This window comes from Furipterus horrens, unplaced genomic scaffold, assembly GCF_987537825.1.
Source record: "Furipterus horrens unplaced genomic scaffold, mFurHor1.1.pri manual_scaffold_11, whole genome shotgun sequence".
Lineage (NCBI taxonomy): Eukaryota > Metazoa > Chordata > Mammalia > Chiroptera > Furipteridae > Furipterus > Furipterus horrens.
This window is the reverse complement of record NW_028327181.1, coordinates 87,590,308-87,608,929: the sequence shown is the minus strand read 5'-3', so window position 1 is coordinate 87,608,929 and position 18,622 is coordinate 87,590,308. Positions and strand designations below refer to the sequence as shown.

At 38.4% G+C, this 18,622-nt stretch overlaps 1 protein-coding gene across 4 annotated transcripts in view; it reads right to left on the bottom strand.

Moving 5' to 3' along the window:
- Positions 1-155: 155 nt before the first annotated feature.
- Positions 156-18,622, bottom strand: part of LOC149998746 (microtubule-associated serine/threonine-protein kinase 4-like) — a 67,521-nt gene continuing 49,054 nt past the window's right edge. For 3 of the 4 annotated variants that reach the window (XR_016514020.1, XM_090291284.1, XM_090291285.1), the window contains 4 exons: positions 7,850-7,917; positions 3,605-3,706; positions 1,243-1,377; positions 156-241 (listed from right to left, as the gene is read on the bottom strand). The gene's annotated coding sequence lies outside the window, so the exon portion shown is untranslated. The remainder of the gene's footprint in view (positions 242-1,242; positions 1,378-3,604; positions 3,707-7,849; positions 7,918-18,622) is intronic. The other variant, XR_016514019.1, reaches the window with a different exon arrangement.

The window sequence follows — 18,622 nt, the reverse complement described above, 5'->3', positions numbered from 1 at the left end:
TATGGAATAATACTTTCAGATAAATTTAAAAAGCAAAATCAAGCCTAAAAACATTAAGAGTAGAAACCCTATGACATCCGCAGGAGTCCCATTTTGAAGCTGGGATGCGGAAAGGTAAAAGAACAGAAACGCAGTTACCGAACCTCTTACCTGCTGATGTGCTCCTTCGACATAATACGTAGCTATAAGCACAGCGAGCAGCAGTAAACAAGACACCACAGTGTTTTGACGATGCCATAATCTTAAAAACATATTTTAAAAAATTAATGAAATAGCTCAGTTTCATTTTCAGGATTCATCATTCTCAAAAACAATATCCTGTCAAAGCAGTTCGGTTTTTTTAGCTCAGCTACAGGATCAGTTCTTTCTGGGATGAGCTCTTTTGTCCTTAATCACTATGGTCTCTTGGGGTATAGAAGGGGTCCAGGGAAGATACATGGGTACAGAACTCAATTTTATTCCCTTATCCAAAGACTAATCTTATTTACACCAAACTTCTAATTAGGAGAAGCACTGTAATACACTGGAGAGCACTGGCCTTCAAGTCAGAAGACTTGGGTCAGAATCCCAAGTTCCTTAAATACTGCACTTGGAGTAAGACACTTAACCAGTCTGATTCTGTTTCTTGTTTTAAAAATCATGATAATCATATACTTGTTTTAGCTTCTTTATGGAGTTGCTTTAAAGATCAAATGAACTGAAAAATGTTACAAAATGTTTTATTAATTGTAAGTATAATAAAAATGCAAGATATTATAGGTAATAACTTGGAAAGGCAAGCCAAAAATGATAAGGCAAGTAAAAGTTTCACTTCCTCTTTATGATGTCTGAAATAGGGCTTACAAGTACTAAATTCAAGATAGAACACATTTTCTTGGCAGTCTTTTCTCATTGGCTCAAACTGTCAGTAACAGTGCCACGTATCCTGAACCTTGTCCTACTAAAGAATCAGTGTATTCAATATACACAGGTCTTCCTCCTTAAAGCAAAGCCAGAAAAAAAATCTCGTTTTCAGTATTCTGTTTTGCATAAAAGATTCAACATGAGATAGCGGTCAACTGTCAATAGTATGTTCCCTTAACCTATTTTTCTGCAAACTATAGGAAAGGAAAATAAATATATTCCCATAACATTCTAAATTCAATCCATTTCATAAAGCAGGTGGCAGGGAGTAGGAGCTTGCTGAAGATTTCTAAAATTAGTAAATAAGAGTTATATAAAAGATTATGGAAGACTCTTTACTTTGAGGTCCATCCTTCAAGATTACTAGGATTTCCAGAGAAAAATACTGCAAGGTAATGAGTGGCTGTCTCCACAGGACAATATTCTGCCTTTCTTCCTGATCCCTCTTCTTCTTTTCATTCATTGAAGAGGGATCTGAAAAACATTAGTGCGGAAATTAAAACAAAATGCTCGCTTTTTCCAATCACTTTCATAATTCGTCTACTTTCCCATCCCACATTTGAATGACGGCATATGAACCTCAAAAAAACAATGTGGTTCACACTAGGACAACTCTTAACATTTTTTATGCAATTATCTTACTGTTAGGACACAAGTTTCTCTTTTGTACATTACTGGAATACTACATTATCCCACCTCTACGGAGTGCAATTTAGCTTATATCGTAGAGCAAAGTGATTTAGAGCTCAAAATGTGAAGGCAAATTACTTCGTTCCAAATCCTGGTCTTGGCGCTTAACTAGTCCTGTGACCTTGGGCAAGTTGGTTAACCTGTCTATGCCTCAGTTATCTCTCTCTGAAATGAAGACGAAAATAGTACTTACTTTATAGGGTCATGATAAAGATTAAATTAATTCATATAGTAAAGCTCTCAGAAGTTTGACCCTTAGTTAAGGGCACAATTAAGGTTAGTTATTATTGTCATCATCTATCAAAATTGCAATACACATAGAGTAGCCCCACCTTATACATGGTTCCACTTTCAGTACCCATGGTCAGCCTTGGTCTGATTCCAGAGATCAGCAATTCATAGGTTTTAAATTGCGCACTGTTGTGAGTAATGCGATGAAATCTGGCGCTGACCGTGCTGTCTCTGCTACCTGCTCACTAGTCACTTCGTAGCTGTCTCGGTCACCAGATGGACTACTGCAGTTACCACAGTGCTGGTGTTCAAGTAATTCTTATTTAACTTGATAATAGCTTCAAAGCACAAGACTAGTGATGCTGATAATTCGGATACGCCGAAGAGAAGCCATAAAGCATATGAATGCATGAAAGAAAAACAGCATATTTAGGGTTTGGTACTACCCATGGTTTCAGGCATCCTCTTGGAATGTTTCCCCCATAAATAAGGGGACCTACTGTACCCTGTAATCCAATAATTCTATTTTTAAGAATGATTAGGTGTAAGGAGAAATAAGTTTTGTACAAGCTTATTCAATGAGGCATTATTTGTCCTAGCAAAAGATTATAAACAACTGAAATGTTATCAACAGAGGACAGAGGGATGATTCTAGTATGGTATACTCATACAATGGAGTACTAAGCATCCTGAATAAAGAACAAGGTCTTCATGTACAGTTATAGCACAACCTCTGGCAAATATTTAGTAAAAAATAAAACCTGTGGTAAAGAAGAGTATGTCATAGAAACATTAATTTTAAATTTCTGGGGGTGAGGCAGTAGGGGGAGCATATATAAATGTGCTAGTTGAAAAGACAAAAAAACATGTAAAAGCTACTAATGGGAGAGACCGTGACATATACGATGCCTATCTCTTAATCCTGAAACGCCTAGTGAAACAATGTAAAATTTATTGGCAAAGTAACCCAGAAGTCAGATCAGTGCTACAAAATGTGTTCTGCAAGGCCATTCAGTGATCAAAGCAAACATATGGCAACTGTTTCAGATAGCTTACACCTCTTCCAATAGAAGAAAATATCTGCTATAATAATATTACCATACTGGAGTATAATTTGTGATGTGTTTGAGATGCTAAACAATCTAGAAGTTAAAAGGAAATCCATTACAATGAACAGAAAAGGAAAACCTTTCATTTTCCTTTAATATGCAAAGGAAAGATTTTTGTTAAATCATCTATATAAATAAATTCTGTAATTTTCAGGGTATATGTATGAATAAGAGTCAAACATACTGCAATTTACCCCACAAATTTCAAATTTGGTTAAAATATAAATTTGTCTCAAGATTTTGAAATAAATCCACAATAATCATATTCTGACTTTTTTGATAATTATATAATTTAGGGTTCCTGTAATAAGTAAATTTATAATCTATCTCTAAAGTTACAAAATAGCATCATGAAATTGGGCACCAAATACTTTTCATACAATAAAATTAACAATAATCATCTTGTACCTAGAATACTAAATGTGACGGTGGCCAGGCTGCCTCGACTATCACTGTGAAAAAAAATCACCTTACAGGCCCGGACTCATAATTTAATTTACTCTGAAGAGTAAACAAAATATAATTAATCTTATATAAGAACCTTGTATTATTACATAGAATATTATTTTACTATAAAAATAACAAATAATAGATATATTTCTATTTTATTCCAGTGAAAAGCATATAATTTAAACCCATAGATCTTCTCCCTCCAAACTGCCATACTTTACCTGTGAATTTTCCATTATATTGTTCCTTGTTCATTGCTACACGTCTCTGGTCACAATTTTTTCCATTCTCTGCCATTTCATAGATCAATAACTCTTGAGGAGCTAATAAAGCAAAATAAAATCCAGTGATACATTACAGTATTCCCTCACTTATCACGGGCATTACATTCTAGATCCCCCCGTGACAGGTGAAAATCCACGAAGTAGGAACCTTACACTTATTTTAGTATTTATATATATTTTAAGGCTTTATAAACCCTTCCCACACACTATAAAGCTTTCCCAGTCCCTTATTAACCTTTCCCACTCCCTTATTAACCTTTTCCACACTTTTATAAACACTACTTATGTTCTTAAACACATTCTATACTCTTAAACCTACATAACTTTAACAACATATGTATACAGTACCGCAAAATCCCACAATACAGTGAAAAATCCACGATAAATATAATATTCTTAAAAATCCTGCAATACAGTGAGGCCACGATAAGTGAACAGCCATATAGAGAGGGACTACTGTACATAATTCTGCTTTGCACCCGTGACTAAATAAAACTGCATACAGACACAACATGGCAGCACTACCATATCTTTACCTGAACAATGTGTTTACTTTATTTGTAGTTGGAGTAGTTAAGGTTAAATGAGATCGTAAGGGTGGGGCCCTAATCCAATAGAACCAGTGTCACCAGAAGATGAAAAGAGACACCAGACACCTCTCTCTCTGCAAGCACATAGAGGAAAGTCCATGTGAGGACACAAGAAAGCAGCTGTCTGCAAGCCAGAAAGAGAGGCCTCATCAGAACCCAACCCTGTCAGCTCCCCAATTTCATATGTCCAGACTCTGAAACGGGGAGAAAATAAATGTCTGTTGTTTAAGTCAACTAGTCTATGGCATTGTTATGGTAGCCCTAGCAGACTAATCCAACACTGATTAGTATAAACAAGGGGAACCAGATCACAGTACAGTAATATTTTTCTTGGTAATAGTAATAAATTGGTATTCTGGTTTGTGAACTTGGTTAGAATAATTCCATCCTCTGGTGTCCATTCAGATATACACTTACTACTTCAAATTTACAAGCTAAAAAGCTGAGAAGCAGACACTAAAATGTGGCATCTATACCAAGATCCAGATGCCCTGAGTGGACTAAACTGCGTAAGCCAGACCGTCTTTTATCCCAGATATACCCTAAGTATTTTGCAGCCCGTGTCTTCAAATCACAACAGTGACTACTCAGGCTAGCATTAACATACCCTGTTAATCTTACTCATTATCATTTTCAACATCATAAAAGGACCAATTTTATAGGGGAACAGAAAAACTTGGTTCCCCAAAGCTGCCAATACATCTTGATGGACTTCAGGTCATATCAGAGCAAGCAGCCCTTGGACTTGGTATGTCACCTGTCTGTATTCCACACCCTAGGCCGAATGCATTCTACCCTATTCTAATTCTATTCTCCTTAACTGAAAGTTGCTTTATTTACTGGAGCTAAAAGAATCCTTCCAGCATCATGTATTTATTAGCTGCACGACTTGAGTAACTAATTTAAGCCTTTGCATTTGAGTTCATTTGTAAAATATCCCCATTTCTATATTCATGTCATCTTTAATTTTTGTGTGTGTGTTGGTTTGGAGTATTCTCAGTAATTTAGTCTCTCTACTTCAAGAGAAATTATAGATAACTGTCATGCACAGTGACAGGTACACAGCAGGCACTTAATGTTAGTTTCTCCAAGCCCATTTCACGAATGTCACAATTTCCCAAAATAATCATAGTGAATTCTTCCCTGAGTAGTCACTTACAGACACTTGTTTTCCACATACTACACATGAACTTGCAAAACTGGTTTCCAGAGAAGCAGCCAAAGAATCAGAAAAATCTTACTTTGTTATGTTGGATAACAAAAATGAATTATCATCAATCTAAACATTTTGAAAAGTACTAAAAGGACAATTTGTTAAAAATCATTATGGAGTAAAGGGCTCTAGCCTACCTATGCAGCTAGGTAGGGTAAGAGGAAGTACTAATTTTTAAGGAGAGCCACTTTTCACGGTGGAACGCAGAAGCATAAATTTTGGAAATCTATGATGGAATAGTGTGTGGGAATAAATCCAAAAGGACTGAACTCTCCTCAAACAGGAACCTAGAATATCTTCCTGATATCCAACGGAGCTTACTGTGCAGTGGAAGTGTTGTAATATCAATTTTAACAGCATGTATTGAGAATTAAGTTGTTGAAATAAACTCTATAGGTCTGTGGATGAGATGAGAAGGTAGAAACAGGAAAGCATAATTCAGACATCCAATATAATTTTCATTGTGAAGACATATCTAGATACAAGAAATGCTTTAAAAGGCTGTAAACTTGCAGATTTTAAACACAGCTGAAGCATTCAAAATAAAAGGTTGACCTTAAGATATATGGGTTTTTTTGTTTGTTTCTGGCAGAAGTCCTTAGAAAATACTGCTAAAATCAGCTCACAAAGGTTCTTTGTAGGCTGTACATCGGTGCTAAGACTATAATAATCCATTCATTTTAAACATTAGCTGCATTTGTAATGCAAAAACACTGTGAAACTAAATTATTGTGAGTTCTTCAAAGAAACACAGAAACATTTAAGGAGAAAATGAAAACAGCAACTCCCTGAGTAATAGAAGAGCTACTGGGGAATTTAACAAGATGAAAAGGAAAAGCAAGTAAGATGAGTGAAACCACTGATTCTAATTTTCTTAGCCACTGTGTTGCAAAATAAAATGAGCACACTTCCACTTCAGAAAATAATCTATCCAAATGATCCCACTTTCTCACATACAAAAAAACTAATAAAACAGATTTTCCCATATAAAGCATATAAGGCAGCCAACTTGATTAGTATACCTTTCTTGCTTTCAGAAGTGTGTATCCTTAACTGGATTATTTAGTAAATTCGGTCATAGACTACTCCAAAATAGCTGTAGATTTTCCTAAAATTATTAAGATTAAGAAATTGCAATTTATTCCTGGAAACTTAATAAATAAGTGAAGAGTAACATATCTTGACTAGTGAGGCTTTGATACAGCATAAAGCCAAAGAAAACTCAAACACCACGCGCAATATCAGAGTGACTATCAGATCATCTGACTCAGAGTCAGACAGTATCTAACACATGCTTGTGGCAGTTCAAGAATGTGTTCTCAGAAGATGCATTATTTGAATGAGAACATATGAGATAAATTCTCTGAATCTTTTTGAACTTTCTAAGTCTTGGGGAATTCAACAAATTAAAACTCCAAGTTAGGATAGAATTTAAGTGTTCAAAATCTCAATAAATCTCCCAAAAATGGCTTAGTAGGTTATGAGGGTATACATTTCCAGCCTAAACTGTTCCCCATATTGGTGAAGCATGAAGTACACTAACCTATGGGAAGGGGAACCACCAGGTGCTGAGAGGCTCTGGCGCCAGAGCCGGTAGGAGACATACCCCGGAGCTTCGGGGCCAGAAGCACAGCACAGAGTTCCTGTGCGCACGGTGGGGGGAGGGGGGGGTGGTCACAGATGGCAGATCAGCTTCCGCTGAAGTCAGCTCTGTGCGCACAGGCTTGAAAAGCACTTGCCCTGGGACCTGTCTGTTTTCTCTGACTGCTCTTTGGAACCCCCGGCCCGTGTGAAAAAGGCCCCGGCTAACCTGCTGAGGCAGAGGGGACCATGTGGAGCAAAGGCATCCCAGCCAAGACCGGCCTAGCTAAAGAGCCACGCTAGCCCGGACCAGGACTGCCCAACCTAACTCACAGAATCACGAGAAATATCAAATGAATTTTTAAATCACGAAATTCTGGAGCTAAGTTGTTACACAGCAAAATACTCAATAGTGATAACTGCTACAGTGAAAAGTAAGGAAATTTGGGAGTGTGTATATGCGTGTGGATCGTGCACAATTTTTCACAAGGTGGGTAAAAGAAGCTTTCTCTGAGAACTTAACATTAGAGAAAAGCCACGGAAAAACACGGGGAAGAGCACTGTAGGGAAAGAGGAAAAGAAGTACAAAGCCTTTGAGGTGGGAGCCTGCGGGCATGTTTCACCTCCCAACAGCTACTAAGGTTACTGATTGATTCAGATACTTAAATTTATAAAAATTATAGAGTTTTGCAGGTACAGAGATTCTAGCGATATCTGTAATTAGTATAAACTGAAGAAATTCCTCTACCCACAGAAGCAGCGCTAAAATCTCCTAAAAATTAGATCTTAAAAACTTACAAGGGGCAGGAGAACCTTGTATGCTCTCCTGATTACACAGCTTTTGCAATGTGGAGACTTCAAAGTTTCTGGAAGGAAACAGACTCAAAAATGAGGAAAGAAGAGGTCAGTCAGATCCACCAATTCAACTTTACTGGACTTTATTCTGTCTTCTAGACCACAGAGCAGCATCTGACAGAGCTGAACATTTCTTAAAAGAATTCTGAGTAAATCACATGCTTGATACCCAGCCCCCTAAAAAAAATGACAAACCTCGCTCACCCCTCTGCCTCATCTGTGTAGCTGTAACCACTTTTTATTAGTGTTGGATTATCTGATCATTCTTTCTTCAAACACTCATTTATCAGTGTCCTTTGCTGGCTCTCATTTACCTGACCTGACCCATTGCCAGGTTTCTCCAAGTGACTTATCTGGTTCCATAGTTTAAAATACTAGCATGGATTTGTACTTCCGGTCCTGAGCTCTAGATTAGTATTCCTAATAAAGTACCACCTGGACGATTCCCAAGCATCTCAAATTTAACATGTTCTTTTTAACCCAGCCTCATCCCTCTTCCTCTTCTGGTAACACATCCAGTCCTCCCCAAACCCTCCCTCTCCCGGTGCTTGGCACAACCATCCACCCAGTTACCACACAGAGAAGCACAGCTATCCCTGACTCCTCACATCTAATTCAGGCCCCAGTACTCTTCCAAATATATTTAGCATCCACCCACTCACGGCTCTCCACTTTTGCTACCATCTGGATCAGGCCATCTTCATGTCTCCATTTCTGTTCTTGCCCCTTCAATTCATCCTTCACATATGAGCAAGAGTGAACTTCATATAAATCATATTACTCCCTACCTGAAACTGGAGAATGACTTCCTATTGCTCTCAGATAAAATTCAAACTAATTTACATAGCCTGGAAAACTACATAACCTCAACCACACATGTGTTTCCTACCTAACCTCGTATCACGGTATTACAGGTGTACCGTGCCAGAGTCTCAAACAGGCAGACAGCCACATTCATTCTCTCTCAGACCCTTTGTTGTTTCCTTTTTAAGATTTATTATACTGTGTTTATTCTTTCACTTCTGTGTTTATGTTTCTATCAGGCTTCTGACAAGAGTATCTGTTTGTCTTTGTTTCCCACTGTTTTCCCCAGAACCTAGGACACAGGTATTTTGTTCAATGATTGGATGAATGAACAGATGTCAATGCAAAATGATCTTTCCATACAAAGACGTAAGCACTAGAAGACATCCCTAAAAAGCAAACCCCCAGATTTTAATTCTCAAATTCCGTGTTATGGCTTACCCAGATAATGCTGTGGAGAAAGGGAAAAATCCTTCCTCCCTCCGGTTCCTTTTGGCTGGCTGAGGAATCAAATCAATGAGACAGATTGACGAGAGAAAATCAAATTTAACTCCCCAGGCACGGGAAGCCCAACTACATCACAGAGTTCCCGCGCACACGAGGGATCCAGAGACAGAAAGGGAAAATGCCGTATGTACGTCATTGTGAGCTTAGCATGAGACTGTCTGAGAGACTTTGAGACGGAGGTGACCCGTTAAGCTGTGCCCAGATATGTGATTCATGCTTACTGTTTTTTAAAGCCACCATGTTTCAGGGTAATTTGGTACACAGCAATAGGCAACATATATAAAGGACTTGACTTAGCAATGCTGTTGCGCTGTGCTCTTCACAACAGCCAGATTATCAAGTCTCTCGATCAAAATGTGTATACCTCTTAAGCAGAAGTTTTGAGGCAGGCAGGGCTAACACAAAGCACATTGGACTTGGAGTCAAGGTTCACGATTGACTCTCGGCTTTCACATCTGCCTTAAATAACATCATTAAGTCTCTTCAAATTTTGAACTTCGGTTTGCTCATCAGTGAAATAAGGATTTTTGACTCCACAATGTTCTCATATTGTACTAAAAGCCTTTTCTTACATCCACTATACTCTCATTGTCTTATCTCCTGAAATACCGATGAAACAAAAGTCAAAGTTCTTACTGTGAAGAATGTTGTCGAGTGGGGAAACCTGAGTAAGAATAAGACATTCAGCTAAAATATGCGACCCTATGTCAATGTTTGTTTGTGAAGTTTGATGGAATACGTTACTAAAGGAAGAATTTAAATAGGATTTAGCATCATAACAAGAATGTTAAATGCCGAAAGAGAAAGAGGCAAGTCAGCTGACAGGATGGCAGTAATAAAGGCACAGAAGTGAGATGTTGTATGAGGTTATTTACAGAGCACTGAGATGATGTGATGGGCGAGAGTGAGTCTCGGTTAATAATGAGAAATGAAGAAAATACTGGAGAAAGATTATTCAGCTTTGCCAAAAATTTTACTGGATGTGGCATTGCTGCTACATATTCATAAGTCAGAAGAAAATCCATTAGCCACAGAATGGGATGGGACAACGTAAATTGAAGTACGAACTGGCATTTTGAAAATACATAATGAAATGTAATAACTGGCTGTGTCAAAGTCTGTCTAGAGTCAACAGTGAAAAATACAGAAATATCAGAGTAATATTGTAATTTTTGCAGTATTCTATCATTTTACTTCCTTTTTAAAGAATTACCCTAAATGCTGAGGCAATATGAAGCATACCTGGCTATTTGCCTTCATTTTAGTTATTACAAAGCATTAAAGGGCATACTCATCACCATTTTATTTGTGCTTTGGAAATCATGATATCCTCATCCCATCCTGTCACATCAGGACTTCCCTGAAGGATACCAGGACAGAAGAAAGTTACTTCTTAGTCACATTCTTCTTGTATAGTGGTAATTCCTTAATTTTTCTCACTCTTTTTGTTATTGTTGTTGATGTTGTTCATGCCATTATATCTTCTCTTCCTGACTAAGCTGACAGACTGTGTGTAGTACTGGTCATCGGTCACATGTTTCCAGCTCATTGCCACTTTATCTGAGTTCCCTCTTCCAGGAGCAGTATTTCCACAGACGTGCCTAACGGCGGTGATGCTCAGTTATAAATCCCCCACTCTGTGTTCTCCCTGCAGTGGATATCTCCATCCATTACAACCAGTTTCAGGGTTTGGACCTGAGCATGGGTATTCCTAGTGGCATTTCGGTATTTCTTTTCCATGCAGAAATATGAGCATTTCCTTTCTCTTTAAATAAAAAGATTACAAATAAGCAATGAATAACTATCTCCACATCCTCCACCAGGGTAAAGGAACCAGAGGGCCAGAGCTAATAAATAACTCATCATGTTGGTTTCTGACTTGGTCTCCACACTACTAGGCAATTTCCCCAACCTGGCAGATGGAAATAATTCAACATTGTGTTTAATAAGATAAACACCAGAGGAAGAAATCTTTTTTTTTTTAATAAAGGGGAAATAAGGATGAAAATAAAAATTAGAATAATTATGCATTTTTTTTTTTTTTTTAGAAATAAGGTGATAAATACTCATATTCCTTCCCATGACATGAGACACATGCAGGAATCACTGCCAATTAGCCTGGAGTGAAGGGAGATTAAAAGTATCAATATGTATCAGAAAGGCATGTGCAAAGCCCACTTTCCTGTTGAGCAGGGTCCCTGGTGAATGGTTTTCTTCCTTTGGGGGCCTTGCTTTGCCCAAATCATTTATTTCACCGTTTACTTGGTTACTGAATTGAATGCATTCCATTAGATTGCTATAAAAAGCATGCCTAGGATTAAATACCCTTTCTTAGCAGCTGAGACTTTCACATTGTTTACTGGAATAGGGTGGCAAAAACTGCTCAATTAAAATTCTCTGCATACTCAGACGAATACCCCTTGTTAAAAAGGATTTTACCAGTCCCCCTCAGGAAATGTGAAAGAAAGCAATCAAAAAGGTTTACAGCAACCACATTAGGGGAAGATAAAATCAGAGCTGAGAGGCAAATCACCCTTTCCAACCTAAAATATGGGAGCATATTTTGAAATACTACCTGATGTGTCATCCACATAAACTGGAGGGAGGAAGAGGTCTATGAGGTATAATGACATAATGTTCCATAAATAACCACGTTTTGGGGAAAAGAGAAGGCAAGAGTGGCTATTTCCCCCAAAGCCTACGATTGAGCCCAGATACAAGGTGCAGATGTAAAAAACTGAAAAACGAACAAAATAAACTTTACTTGCCTTATGTGAATACATATTTGTATCCCTCACATAAAGGAAATTAAAAGCAATCTTTCCTCATGAGAGCCATGGAAGGAGAGAGAGATATCATGCAGACGAGATACAGATGAAGATTTTGTTTTTCATAGGACAAGTCTGGTGATGTGACTTCAGCTATTTTTGCTCTCAATTCTTTTCTGCCTAAGTGGGAAAAGTGGGGTAATTTGATTATGTTTTGGCTTGCATGTTTCTGTTTGCAGCATGAGAGGTTAAAGGAAACACCCTCCACCCCTGCCGGTTAGAACCTCCATTTTTGGAAAGCCTATGGCACTGAAAAAAACGCTAAGGAGGTTGCATCTGCAATCTTGCCAAGAATGGAGAAGTGTTTGCAAGTGTCTATGAGGTGGCAGAGAAGGTAGGAGAGAGGAGCTGAGCCAAACATAACATGCTTGATATATTAGAATTTAACTTTTAGTTTAAATTATTAAATTAGCCTTTCTTAAGAGTCATAGTGTTACTGTTAGCCTGGCCAGACTGCTGGGAGCAGGTGGAGGGCAGCGAACTGAGGGGATGCTGGAGGACATCCTAAACTGCCCACAGCGGCCAGATAACCAAGCTCTGCCGCATGCATGCTCCACCCGCCGGGGAATAGTGGCTTGCACCTGGTGGCATATCCCTGCCCCTGGGCGAGGTGGAACAGGAGGAAGTATTACAGTGAGCACACAGAAGGCTAGCAAGATCCTTGGATAGGCAACAAAGTCCTCCTACCCCCTTCTAGTACCTGACTGGGGATGGGACCAGGGCAAGGCAGGCACATGTGCCACAGAGGTCAGAATGGCAGCAAGGGAAGGAAGGGATGCACTGACCCACCTTGCGAATGTACTGACTGGTGTGTTCGTGAGACCGTCTGGCTCTGGAAGCCGCATAGCTGGTGGTGGCATTGGCCCCACACATGGGCTCCAGGAGGGAGCCTGAGGACTGACGGTGGCTGGGGAAACAGACGAGCTGACTCGGCGGCCACTCAGTGGCTGCCTGCGGTTCCCAAAGGGCAGTACTTTCAATGGGAGAAGGAAGTCTGGATGCTGCCTTTGCTTTTGGTCTGGCTGAGGTCTGCTGTATTTTCCTCTGGGTTTCCTGGAGTGAATGGGCTTTGAGAAAAGTCTACCATTCTCCCAGATCGTGCAACATTGACTAAAAACCTTGTTCCTTTCTCACCACCCTGTCCCTAGAATTTGTCTATTGGTGGTGGCAGGCAGCAGAACCCCCGCTTTGGTTCGGAAACAATAGCTGCAACTGGAACATAGTTATGTCTTGGGGCCTGCAGGCCTGCCAGTAAAGCGAGCTTCAAAAAGTATACCCTGCTTAAGATAACAGAAGAATATAGCCCGTTAAGCATGACATGTATAGCTCTGTTCTGTTGGCTGTCAAGACTATGTCACTGACTCACAATCCCAAGATGTCTTACAGACCTCTCTTTCTGTTCAAGACCACCTGGCCATAGTCACACATACCCAAGAGTGGATAAATCAGATTGCTAAAGCTTGCATAAAATATGATCAATCAACACAGCCCATGACCCTGAACACCTTACTCATAGTCAGGCACAATTTTTGCTCTGTGAAACCTCTTGTCTGTAAACCATTGGAGAACTCAAGCTTCTGAGCAGTAGCTTTCCATTCTCCTGGACGGCACCATTTATAATAAAATAGCTTGTCTTTCCCGACTGCAAAGCCAGGTATCAGTTCTCATTGACTCACTGGGCACACAGTTGGCCATGGGCTCTCCTCTGAGTTGCTTGGTTTCAAGAGCAAAAACTGTTTCTAAGTTGGGAGAGGCAAAACACATCTTTTCCATGTCCAGTGAAGTTTATAACTATGGAGCAGAATGCAGGATTAGTATATGATTAGAATTCAGATAAGTAACCAAAAGGAGTGTGTATGTTTGGATCAAAGTAATCAATGTCACATCAATTAAAAACTTCTCTTGTTTTCAGACTAACCCTGTTTACAGAGATTTGCATGTTTGGATACTGGAAGTAGGAGCGTTGTTATAAATTTTATATCAAAATATGATACATTACCATTGAAAATAATGTGACTCTGCAAGCAGCTAAGAACAAAAGAAATTATTGGCCATAGTTTTCTCTTGGAAGTTAAGTTCCTTTGCTCTCTATTTTCTTTTGCTTTCCACTAGTACAATATCTCACACTGCCTGGAGAGCAGCTTGCATTAGAACCCCGGGAACCTGAAACTGAATTTCCAGAAACCCTAGATCACAAAGACAAGGGACATTCTTTAGATAGGGTTCCCCACCGTGAACCTTTATTAACTCAGACATGATGCTGGCTTTGACTGGCTCCCTTTCACCAAAGGATCCCTGTAACTTGACTTCCAATGCATTTCGCTTACAAACCCTGCCCTTTCGGCTGCCCTGCTACTGACAAACGAAGCAGTTCAGGAAGTGCAGACATTCTCTGTGTCTTTGCCTGGATGCCTCTGAGCTGGCAGCAGATGTCAGCCGAGCAAACAAGTCTTGAGGATATCCTGGCCATTCCTAAATCTTTCCAAACGATGTGGAGGTCTGGTTCCTCTCCGGGAAATCAGGCTTCTATCATGAGCCAGGCAGGGTCTTAAGAACCTCAGAATTCAATGGATTCTGCATGGGAAGGCCATTTCTGTCTTAAAATATTCTGTAATATGTGTTACACAATTAACTTTTTAGAAATGATGGTGCTCTTGAAGTAAGACCATGCATAATTCTACCAAACTAACTCATCCACTTTTTCTTTTTCCCATTTACTTTCAATGTTCCATAAGTTTACTCCATTTTAAGGGACCATTATAATGTAGACACAGTGGTTTATCTAGCTCATTTTATCTCAACTTATATCTTAATTATATAGCATATACTTTACTAAAACAATCTTCCATGAAATGGAATTTAGGTTGTTTCTAATCTTTTATTACTAATAAAGAATTTTGCATATGAGTATCTTTCTGGCTATAAATCTCTACTTACTTCCTTAAATTAAATCTAAAGGACCACATAACCTTGATAAAATTGAGAAATTGCTTTCTAAAAAAATGTACCTGGTTGCTAGTAATATATGATCTTATCAATTTCAAGACAAAGACATATTTCTTATACCCTTCTCATAGATTCCTCCCAACAATATTATTTTCTGATAATTAACTATTCTGCTATCAAGTGACTATGTTATGTTATAGTTTATTAGGAAAGTATACAATATATCTGGTACACGGTAGGAACTCAACAATTTTTAAGTAAAATTAATTTGAGTCCCACTGGTAGTATATAAAATTCTGCCTAAAATAATAAGTTTATCAAAGTGTTTAACTTAAAAGAATAAAATAAATTACTTTTTATCGTTGGAGTTAATATTTATATATGTCAAACCCCCGGAACAAATGCTTCTGCTCTCTATCCCCTGGTCTAAGGAAAATAGTAACTATACTACAACCTTTGTTATTATTAAGGAAGACCTCTCATGTAGCAGTCGGGATAGACCTGGTCCTAGAAAGAGCACTCAGAAAATGGCAAGGGAACAATACTAGGTCCACCTGCTCATTATCAATAAACAGCATGGGCTATAGCAGAGGAAACTAAAATTAATCAAAGTTACAGAGAGATTCAGACCCATTTATAGAGGCAATATAGTTTACATAACTCTGTCCATCGAAACTTTCAAATTAACTGCAGCACAAGCTACTCAGGTATCAATATATGAAAGAAGTCCTTGTGTTTTCCAGGCAATATCTACAAAATAAAAACAGCAGAACAACTCCTGAGGCTGTGGGAGGGTGATGGAGGTGGAAACAAGCCCATCAAATCAGATCGTAGCTGGGTAAACAAACCTTTGGTTTAATGGTCAGCTCTGTGCCTTGTTTTTCACCTGTTTTGGCAACAGGTTAAGGTAGTCTGGGTTGTTTCACCTGCTTCTGATACTCTGCATACATGATCACCCTCTGAAGTCAAGCGGGTACGCTTTCAAATGCCATAATTAAAGGTCTAATTTATCAAGAAATGGCAAAGATAGAATTTGTTTCTGCTTACTTTTCATTATAGCATTCCTAAGTTACCTTTCTAACACCATTGCTTTTATTATGCACATATAAATATGAGTGTAGAGATAGATAGGTATTTAGATGTAGAGATGTAATATTTGTGGCTCTGGATTTTATTACCTGTTACTATTTCATTAGGTAACTCCACCCACCCCAACCACCAAGGGAAGTGGATGTGTTCTCCATTGACCAAGAGGCTGAAGGATTAATTTTCCAGCACCTGAAGGTCTTCAAAGCCAATAGGCAACATTTCCAGTCGGGTAGTTAATTGTAACCCGCTCTAACTAGACTCTCCTAACTGAAGGTTGCTGATTTTGCAGTGCAAAAAAATACTTTCAGCTGTGGACAATTAACAAGCTCAGTAGACCAAGCAAAAGTGCAGCCCTCTTCTGCACAATTCTGCTGCCAGCAGTACTTTGACAGCTATATAATTACATGGACCATAAATTATGCTCAGTAATCACCTTGTTTATAATTCCATTCCCTGTAAATTAGTAGTGTAATGAAATGAGATTTCATAACCACCAGATGCATAGTGAGCTGCTCACCAGAGACTCTGGCAATAGCTAGGAGGCAACCCCTTCCCAAGGAGTGAGATTTTGGTGGGCTGCTATTTGCTGGTCATGCCATTGGCAAGTGACCCAGTGCAACAGGCTTGGGGCTGCCGATGACATTCAGGCAGTTCCAGGATGGAACCTGTATGAAACACCAGTAAGTATCAGGTACATGGTACCCTGTCTGAAAGAAAACCTTTGCTTGCTTTTACCAGCTCCATTTACCCATGTTGCATGTTATGTAATATGTGCACGTAGAGATTCCTCAAGAGTCCATCTTAAAACTAATGATAATGGGCAAATGTTCCATAAAGAAACTATTTGTTTCACTGGGTAAATGAGTGGTCTGTTTTTATAACATGGGAATATGGTAAATGAGCAAGAAATATAACCACATTCCCCAAGGTTATTTTTCCCTCTATGTGGAAATTATTTTTTTCAAAATCCTTTGTATCATTCTCAGTTACTGTGAAAAAGAAATAAGAATGGAAGTAATAAAAATGCTGATTGTCTTTGTTCTAGGTTTTCACAAGTAACCCAACTTTTGAGACATGACTCCCTACTATTTCATAATAAAACAATGACAAATTATAATTTTTAGAGTCGATAGCATGCGACTGGGAATTATACATTTTTATAGAAAAGAAGAACAAATGAACACCTGATAATTTCTCTCTTATATTCCAAAGCCCAGACAAGTTATTTGCAAGAGATTTATTAGAATTTGAGCCATTACTGCTACAAGAATTGTGCTGCAAGGAAAAATACAAATTATCTGCCACTGCTTCTAACAGAACTGGGAGGGGAAAAGGCATGAATCTAGAAGCTTTAATTACTTGCAGAAATGTAAGTTGGTTATGCAGTACCTATTTTAATTACCATCTGATTAAAATTAATCCTAGGTAGAAAAGGAGAAAGTAGAATAAGGACACTGTAGTCTAAAGGTTAATGTTCCAAATGCAGACATGAAATGGACAAAATATCTGCTTGAAGGACATGTACTGCAAGTGACTATCTGAATTGTGAAATAGGTTTTTAGATATTTGTTGTTTTGACACATACTTTTGTATTTTCTGAATTTCTAGGAAAGTTGCATCCTTCATCCCTCTACCAGAGGTATCTAAACAAGGCAACATTTCCCCCAGGTAGAAGCATTTCAGGTGAAATAAAATTATTCCAATGTTATTAGAGACATGGCTGGGACTTCCACACCAGTTCTCAAAGGTTATTTCCTTGAATGACAAACCTAGGATGTAAGTCAACAGCAGCTAATTTATTTTATAACATTTCTATAGTGTGGCATGTGTAATGACTTTTTCAGAGATGGAGGACCCTACTGAGATCATTAGATATTATAGAAATTGACTATTAGTGACTTCTTAGAAAGTCATGTCCGAAAAAGCTGAGGTTTATGTGTAGGGTGTGTGTGTGTGTGTGTGTGTGTGTGTGTGTGTGTGTGTGTGTGTGTGTGTGTGTGTGTGTGTGTGTGTGTGTGTGTGTGTGTGTGTGTGTGTGTGTGTGTGTGTGTGTGTGTGTGTTCACACACATCACCTGCCTTGATGGCAGGGATCAGGCAAACCTGGTAATATCATCAACACAACAGATTAAGTACTTCCTGGTCAACAAAGAGAGCTTAGAAACTATCTATCCTTTATGTAGACAGATAATTTATAATTGGTGTGCCATTATAAGATGTTGAACTTTGAGTTGGTTTTCCATTTGAAATAATGCATTTACTCTCAAACAATAGGGTATTAGCTAAGAAATAGAATAAATAAACTTGTTGATACATATTTTGAAATTGCATCTTTGGTTGCCATTGTTGCCATTAGACCTAAATGAGAGATATCTTAATATGATTTCTAACACTACCATAATAAGTAGCCTAAATCATAAGTTGTTAATTATATTTGGTGGCTGAAAAGATTGAATATTGAATAAAAATTCACAGAACCCACCTCAGCATACAGTTAAAGGAAATAAACACAAAAATTAAAATAGCAAATATAAACTAGCAGT